We start from the raw sequence: 9,325 nt of genomic DNA on the forward strand, positions 1-9,325 counted from the left end.
AAAAACTTTAGAAATGGATGGTATAAATGTATGAAATATATGAGTGATCAAATACCCCCAAACTTGCATTTTTGCTAGTCCTCGAGCAAAACAAAGAAAACATGAAAAAGTAATAACATGAAAAACATTAGTTCCCCCCTATGTGACCCTCATAGAATTTCATTCAAGAAAACAAATCATCAAGAACCATAGCTAGCACCAAACAAACTAATCCAAGTTCATCTTCCTTAATCAAATATTAGCAGTAATCTTTGAATCATCCTTGAAGTGTAGTGTGTGAGATAGCCATGCTAATGCAATTTCAAAATTTTTATATTTTTAAAATCACCATATGCAAACTAGCAACCTTCTCACGGGATATACACTCAATCACACATGTGTTTAGTTTAAATGTGTTTCGCTCAAAGAATCAAATGTGAAAGTTCTACCATAAGCTTGCATAAAGATCACTTCTCCACAGTCATAATTGCAAAACTTAAATCAAGAGGACTTTTATTGGATGTAATGAGGTTTAGGGAGAGGGTTATTGAAATGAAAGAATAGGTAAACACAAGTTCCAAGCTACATTGCAAGCAATTCGTTTGTTTAGATTTATAAGAACTCAATCTTTCCAGCGATTCTTCTAGCACCTCCAACCACACCCTTAACTGAAACTTGAAAAACTTTAATTTTCTTTGTATACAATGTTTCTTTTTCTTTTTCTTTTCTCTTTTTTTTTTTTTTTTTTTAATAAACACATAACTAAATACAAACATGAAATACCCCCACACTTATTCTTTTGCCAAACACCTTCAAAGTACTTCACAAACATTTCTCATAAGACAATCTCACATTGCTCACTAGCTTGCTTGGAAAGGGTAAGGAAAAAAAAGTTTCAGGTATAAGGGTAGACATATCTGGTGATAAGAAATAAAAGGCTCAACATACACGGCTCAAATTGGCAATCTAATGATATCATTTTTCTTTGGGAAACATGGTTATTTGGGCCATAGTGGTAAACCTAATGCCTCTATCATTTTCAAGTTCATGCAATCAATGACAAACATTTCGAAAGATCGTTACGCAAGTTCTAGAGATGTATCTCACATAAGTTCATCACACATGAAAGAATAGGAGTGTATGAAAAATGCACACACTTTCAATAGGCTCAAAAACTCACATAGGATGTATATGGTCACTAAATTCACATATGAAGCTTTAAGTCATACTTTAGTTTCACATTAACAAGGCTATGTGCATTTGGTTTTTCAAAGATGGTCAAACATGTACAAAACTAACAAGAGAATTAGGAATTTCACAAAACACATGTTAACTAAGTTCTTGATGATCATGGTTCAAATTTGATCCAATTATATCATTGGGTCGGGAAACTAACAAAAATCTAATTCATAACAATAAGGGAAACAAGACAATATTTTTGGATTTTTAAATTTTTCGATTTTTTTTTTAAATTTTTTTTTTTTTAAAAGAAAACAAAACTAATTAAGAAAACAAAAAGCAACAACATGGAAACAAATGAAACTCGTTCGTAGTTGAAGGTACAAAAAAAAATTTCAATTTAGTCATTTTTATACTCTTTACCCCCAAACTTAAACTGGACATTGTCCCCAATGTCAGAAAACACTATAATGCAAATAAAAATAAAATAAATAAATAATAAGAAACAAAATAAAGCAATTGGACTGAAAACTTCCCTAGTTTGCAGTAAAACCAAGCGATGACCCCCCAAGCTAAAATTCTGCAATCAACTTCAAGGGTGGAAAGAACCAAAAGTTCCTGCAAAGAAAAGAAATAATTCAGTTAAGTAACGCAAGAAAATGTAAAATTGAAAATCACGATAAAAGACAATGAATAGAACTAATAAGTGATCATTGGTCGTGCTTGTTGACTTTCCACAGCTTTCCTCTTGAACGGGGTGACACTTAGCTTTTTACTTGCAAGTGATGATTTGATGATATTGTACGGCGAGGCTTTGCTCTTTAGCAATGTTGCAATTCCTTATTTGTTCTCCAAGCAGATGTGGCAGCTTCTCTAGTTCTTCATCTCAGACTCCTTCCGCTGGGATGATTGTGCAAGCTGCATTCTTCTCTGCTTGTTTCTTCTGCACGACGGGCAGGCACGAGGTAAAGGTGTTGGTCTGTTTCTTTCTTCAATCTTTCCAAGTGCCCACCTCTTGCTCTCTTTCTCCTTGTCCTTAGTTGAGGATGAATCAGCACGTTGTCTCCACATGCTTCGAGGTATCATCTTCACTTCCGTTATACGTGAGAGACGAAGCGGAAACACAAGATGATGAGTACTCGAGAGCAGGTGCTGGCTGGAGAAAGGACAGGGAGAAAGCATGATATGAGATACTCGTGCTCTCAACCTTTATGATATGAAATATTTGTGCTCTGGATGGGTTGTTTGCAGGGGTATCCCAGGGGATGAGAAATACAGAGTGACTCGAGAGGGTGTGTTGGAAATACATTCTCGGAGATGAAGAAGTGCTGAGAGGGTGTGCCTTTGCTGTGGAAGGCGAAGGTAGATACTTATAGGACTTTTCTTCACAACCGGAACTATTCCCTCACTCATTGTCGGCAGCCGGTGGATGGATGAATAGTACAAATTACGCGCTTTCTGACAAAGCTGCCCGTAATTTCCGCAAAGCTGCAAGTTGCATGTGACGAGTGACGACACGTCTGGACAAATTGATCTTTTGACATCCGGGGTTCGGCTCGTGGTTTCTGAGCAAGCCCAGCTTTTGAGAAATGCAACGCCTCTTTTGAGAAAAGAATCCGGCTTTTGAGAAAAGAGCCCCGACTCTTCGATTTGCGAGAGGACGCTTCTTCGATTTCTGAGGAGCGCCTCTTCGATTTCTTCTTTTTATAGAGGCGCTAATTTTGTTCCACAACACACTTGAGCTCCCTCTCGTAAACACTCCCTTCTTGCATTTTTTTTTAATCTTGATCATTCCGACTCTCTTCTTTCTTTACCATTCTGAAAAATGTCTGGCCCTTCCGATCGTCGTTTTGACTTGAACATTGGTGAAGAGGCAGCTCCGCCTTCACCAGACAACATATGGCGCCCATCTTTCATATCCCCTACCGGTCCCCTTACTGTGGGGGATTCGGTGATGAAAAATGACATGACCGCTGCGGTGGTGGCCCGGAACCTTGTCACCCCCAGAGATAAGAGACTGCTCGCTAGACGGTCTGATGAATTGGCGGTTAAGGAGTCTCTGGCTCTTAGCGTGCAGTGTCCGGGTTCTGTGTCCAACATGGCCCAACGCCTATTTGCTCGAACCCGTCACGTTGAATCGTTGGTGGCTGAAATACAGAGTCTCAAAGAGGAGATTAGAGGACTCAAGCATGAAAATAAACAATTGCACAAGCTTGCACACAATTATGCCACAAACATGAAGAGGAAAATTGACCAGCTGCAGGAAAATGATGGTCAGATTTTACTTGATCACCGGAGGTTTGTGGGTTTGTTCCAACCGCATCTGCCTTCGTCTTCTGGGGCGGCACCGCGTAGTGAAGCTCCAACTGATCAACCTCCGATACCTCCTCCTTCCGTGGCCCCGCCGACTGCTGAAGCTCCGCCGACTACTGAAGCTCCACCTGACCAATGAATGCTATTAGTTTACACATCATTGTAAAATATTTTTTTAAGTGTTTTTATTTATTTTTATTTATTTTTATTTTTTATGTAAATTAATGTAAAAAGACTTTGTTTAACCTTCCCCCACACTTAAACTAAATAACACAAACTCACAGAAATCAACCAAATAACACAACTAACTAAACAAAACAAAATGAAAGCAGTAAAGATAGGGGTGTAAGAATGCAAATCTGATTTGGTTAGCGATTCCAAAGTCTCCCTTCGTTGAATGCTTGGGTTGCCTCCTAAGAAGCGCTTGATTTAACGTCTTTAGCCGGACGAATCTTTCCTTTAAACTCCCCTCGGCTCCAAAGCATGGAATTTATCTTTTAATGGGAGGTGATACTTGGAATGATTCGGCAATGGTTTAAATTCAAGAGTGGGTGCCTGAATCATCAAAATCAGAAACATGTTAGTATAAATTAAAATTAAAATTGGAGAAGATGGCTTACTTTCTTTTTCTGACACAAACTCAATGACAAACACCACATCTTTGAACATTTCCGGGACTTTGAACTTGGCCAGGTTTACTATGATGGTTGTGGCTTGTCCCGTGTTATCAAACTCAACTGCTTTGGGCTTGATTGTCTCATGCACAGCCTCTTGGATGTATTCTTGATATGCTTCAACCACTTCATTTTCTTGAATCCCTTTTCTTGGTGTGCAAGGTTCTTTGAACGTTTCAATACCATCGGGAACTTGCTTTGGTGCACCAAGAATTGGGATATCACTTTGCACCTTTGGAAGAGCTTCCACAATGTCTTTTTCACTCTCTTTGATATTTGGAATCAAAAACCTGCAAGGACAAAGGACATTCGGTGGAATAATGTTAGAATGAAGTGAATTTAGAACTTCCTCACCTGAGTTGGATGACATAGGGATTTAAGGAGCTTGCAGCAAGAATTCTTCTAAACTGCCCAGGTCGTCCTCCTCCTCTTCTGCTTGCAGCAGCAATTCATCCATGTTCGGGCTGTGTTTGGATGGTTCTGGGACAGCTTCATCCTTCATGTCACCTTCCAAAGTGATGGCTTCATCGATTTCACTTTCTGCCTTTGAATTTGCAATGTTTGAGTTGGAAAGTTCACTTTGATCTCGAATGTGTGCCATGAATTCCACAATCTGCCCAACTTGCATATCCAATTCGTCCACTCTTTTGACTCGGTCTTGCATCTCCTGGTTTTGATTTTCTACTCCCTGATTCAAAGAGGTGAGTAACTTATTAAGTGTATCATTATCCAAGGACGTACCTGAATTGAATTGGGTTGATTGTTGTGGTGGCTGTGATGGTTCATATGGCCACTGATAGAACTCTTCTGATGGCGGCAATTGTTCTTCTTTTTGTGAACCCTGCGTCAAAGAAATTAGTCCTTCAAGAATTTCATTATAATTCACAGGCATACTTTGATTTGATTGGAATTGTTGTAGGGGATGATGTGGTGGCTGCATAGGTCTTGAATAGAACTCGTCTTGCTGGCAATATCCACCTTGTTGAAATTGTTGAGGTTCATCCCACATATAATCTGAATTACCTCTCCAATCTGAATTGCAAGCTTTGGAAAACATGTTGCCCCTTGATTGGTTATGGCCTTGATATCCCCAAACATCTTCATTTGCAGAAAATTGAGGACTTTGATATCCTTGCCCATAGGGCACATCAAATGTAGGGACACTTGGCATTGTGGTCCGTTCGACATTATGAGTCAATTGAGCAGTGAGCTGTGCCAATTGAGCTTGAATGGTCGCAAGTGCCATGTCTTGCTCCATCTGTCCGCGCCTTCTCTCTGTTCGAGTCTATATCCTCTCTGTCCTTCCGCGCCTTCCTCCTTTCTGCGCTGCTCCTTCCTTATTTTCTGCGCCTCTGTCGTCAGTCTCTCTGCTTCTCTGCCGTGTCAGTCTCTCTGCTTCTCTGCCGTGTCAGTCTCTCTGCTTCTCTTCTATTCTTGGCTGCACCTATCCCCCTGTTATTCTCTTTCCTCCGCACAGTTTTTCTGTGCTTCTCCCTCTCTCCCCCGACCTCTCTCTCCGTTTTCTTTCTTTTATTTCTTTGTGCCTTTCCTTTTTGTTTATTCTTCTCCATCATTCCATGTCTGCCCGTTTCTATATCTCTTTCCTTAATGCCATCCCCACTCCCTCTGCCTTTTCTTTTCTTTATGCCGTGTGCTTTCATCTTTCTTATTTTATTTCTTTTCCATGCTTTGCCTTCCCTTTTCTCTGCACACTCTTTTCTTTTGTTTTTTTCTTTCTACTCCACCATTCCGTGTCTCCACTCCCTCTCCACTTTCCATGCTTTTCTTTCTTTTCTTTTATTCTTCTCTATCAGTCCATTATTTCTGTGAAAACAATGCTAACACAAAATTAATTGTACATTAACACAAGGTAAGGTAAAATGCCACAATTTTAACATAAAAACATCACAAAGACTTTAGAAATGGATGGTATAAATGTATGAAATATATGAGTGATCAGTGGGATAGTGGAATAGTAGAGCATATTAAATAATATAAAAAAAAGTAAAGCAGTCGTTGGGGACCACCATCATAGGGAGCCAGCTGCACCCTTAGCCCCAAGCCCCAAGAACCGTCGAAACGCAAATGATGAGGAGAGATTCGACGACCGAGGAGAATGGGTTCCTGGTGGCGAGCATAAACTTGTGGAGGCACGGTGGGTATAAAGACTTGTGCGGCGGGATCAGAGATCACTTCTGGGTTTTGTGGTGAAGGAGGGAGATTAGCGTAACATGTGAGGAGGCACACTGCACTGGATTCTTTCTTCCTGCAGAACTTGAAAAGAGGATGCAAGTAGTGTGCCCATTACTTGAATGTATCAACCAAGGACTTCCTCTTAGCATTTTTCCTCTCCGCATCCGGCATCTCACGCAACTCCTGGTTCCATTCATTCAACAGCTTCTTGAAGAACACCAAGATCTTATCTTCATCACACAACTCCTCGAAATTCGTCTTCATTCGCTTCAAATCCTTATCAGCATCGATGCCGCTCGAGCACCCATCTACGCTCAAATCGTTTTCCCGGACCCCGCCCTCACCATCTTTCACACCGCCATCAACCTCCGTCTTCTGCTGCTTGCTCACAAGCCCCGACTTCTACCGCTTCCTCAGTTCTACAATATCACGAAGGACATCATTCGTTTGCCCCTTCGTCATGTCATTGTCAACCTCGAACAACCAGCTTTCAACACGTACTTGAGCCGGTTGGGCCGAGCATCACCATCTTTGCCAAAGAAAGTGATTGGCTACTTGAGAAACCGAAGCTAGCGGACAACCTCCTGTTTCGGAAGGTTCATCTTGTCGATGTTTTGCTCATCGGTTAACGATTTAGACGCAGCGGTGTTGGAGGATGTGTTGCCGGAGGATGAGGCTGAGATGGAATTAGAGTTTGATTTAACGGCGGAAGAGCCGCTTACGGAGGCGGAGTTGGGCGTGGTGGCTTGGCGCTGAGCTTTGGCTTCTAATTCGCGTTTCTCTTGCTCACGAAGCTTCTAGATTTGCTTCTGCTCGATCTCAGAGCGTTTGAAGAATCGCTTGCCGCCGGTGTCTTCTTTGAGTCTCTGCCGTTTCTTGGCGATTTCTGCCTTCAGCAGGCCCATCTAGGGTTTTGAAAGGGTTTCGGATTTGGGGAATACGATGATGATTTGATTTTCCTTCAAAATTTGAGAACAATAAAGCACACCCAATTGACATATCTTGGTTTTTTGAGGTAGGTTTGTCGACTTGGTTCTTGGTTTCTGCAGATTCACGGTGGAGGTGAAAATTGAAAGAGAATCGACATAGCTTTTTGTGTCGTTTCCCACCGACGGCGCCAAATGTTGATGCACAAAACCGGAGGGGTCTTGGAACAAGATCAATCGACCATGAATCTACAAGAAAGTAAAGAACACAAGATGTATCTTGGTTCACCCCAATGTTTGGGCTACGTCCACACTGATATTGTATTTCTCTGTTTCTGAGAGGATTGTGAGGGAGAGAGAGATTCGTATGTGAGGATGAGAGCCTCATTTAGGGGATGTGAGGCTTGAGGATTGTGAGGGTGAGAAGTCCCTTTTATAGATTAAGGGCTCCTCACTTATTACATATTTGCCCCTTCATATATTACATAATTACATTTGAGTCCCCCAAGTATTTATATGAGATCTAAATACGGAGGCCCTAAGTATGGTACAAACACGTAGTATGATTTTCTGGAAACTATACTTGTTTTATGGCGAGGGGTTAGTATGTTCAGAAAATAAATGTGTTTCATAAACCTTTGTTTTTGCCCACTCACACCTTTTGTTTTTCGCCCCTCCAGGACTTAGTTAGCTGAATTCTCTATGGCGTATGAGGGATCTCTAGCGATTCTGACCTTCCCCAAAATAAATGTAGGAGCTTATTTCCGGTTGTGTAATAAGTACGTTAACTAGATTCGACTACTCTACTTATGTCGTACTGTCATCTATGCTCTGACTACTTATGTTTCATGGGTTCTTCCCACTACTACGCACTCTCTTTATTAGGTTAAATAAATGCTAGCTTTGGTTTAAATTTGTCCATATTTTATGCATCACTTTCCTTTTGGCTACGTCACCTTCGAGTGTCGACCAACATGCCTCGACCCTGGTTGGGGTGTGTCATTACCAATCACATTTAAAGTTCCAGATTTTTTAATAAGCTTTTTTTTTTTTTTTTTTTTTTTTTTTAAAGCACCGCAATCCCAAACCAACCCTAAATAGGCTTACAAAGAAACTGAAATTGAAAACAAAACAGCCCACATTTAACAACCCTAATTATGTGGTACATGACTAAAGCTTAAGTCAAACTAAACTACTTGTCCGTCAAGAGTAGGGATTATTAACCACTACTTGAAAGAAACCCTAAAAACTAGGAAACTCTAACAACTTCAACACTAAGTAGTGAATGAGGGGTGACGCATTAGGCTTTGTCTTTATTGAAATTACACAATCACCTTCAATTAACAGGTGTTAACAGGTGATAACAAGTTTCTCAGGTATATCAAAATAACCCATTATTTAACGGTTAAGTAACGGGTTCATCATTAATGACCCGACCGTTTATGCTTCCACCCAAGTAGATTGAGTAGGGTCAACCAGTTGAATCTAAAATACCAGGTCTAGCCTGAAGTATTATAGCAATTAAGCGTATTTTCTAGGTTAGGGTTTTATTTGCACGTATGTTATAACAAAATATTTTCATGTACGTCTAGTTGTATCTGTTACGATCCTTAAAATTGTCTTATACATCTTTTGTTTCTTATAACATATTTAGTCGAAATTGAATTTATCGTTTGCTTTCTTAGTTAATTTGACATGCTTGCCTCTACTCTTCATCTAGGCAGAATAAGAGGGGACGGGGAGAGGAAAGCAATCCAACACCAATAAAGTTTAAGAGCATTTTCAAAGAAAATGCCAATTTCTATGTGGCTATTATAATGTTTAAAAAAAGCATTATAATTTAGCTGGACTAAACTATTTTAAATCAACATGGATTGACATATTTTCTCTTGCTGTCAATTTTGACAGCAATGTCTTGTTTTTTCTTTTACTAACCATAAAACTCCTCATGTTCAGTTCAATAGCGGAGTCATCCACAAGACTAAGGTGGGTTGTAGTCTAGGGAGGTTTTCTGTAAGGGTAGTGCTATATCCATGCACTCATTTTTACTTCTCACACACT

At 40.3% G+C, this 9,325-nt stretch overlaps 1 pseudogene; it reads right to left on the minus strand.

Annotated features, from left to right (window-relative positions):
* Window positions 1-5,955: 5,955 nt before the first annotated feature.
* Window positions 5,956-7,393, minus strand: LOC114824491 (uncharacterized; annotated as a pseudogene).
* Between the last annotated feature and the right edge of the window lie 1,932 nt (window positions 7,394-9,325).

This window comes from Malus domestica, chromosome 04 (assembly GCF_042453785.1).
Source record: "Malus domestica chromosome 04, GDT2T_hap1".
NCBI classification, from domain to species: domain Eukaryota; kingdom Viridiplantae; phylum Streptophyta; class Magnoliopsida; order Rosales; family Rosaceae; genus Malus; species Malus domestica.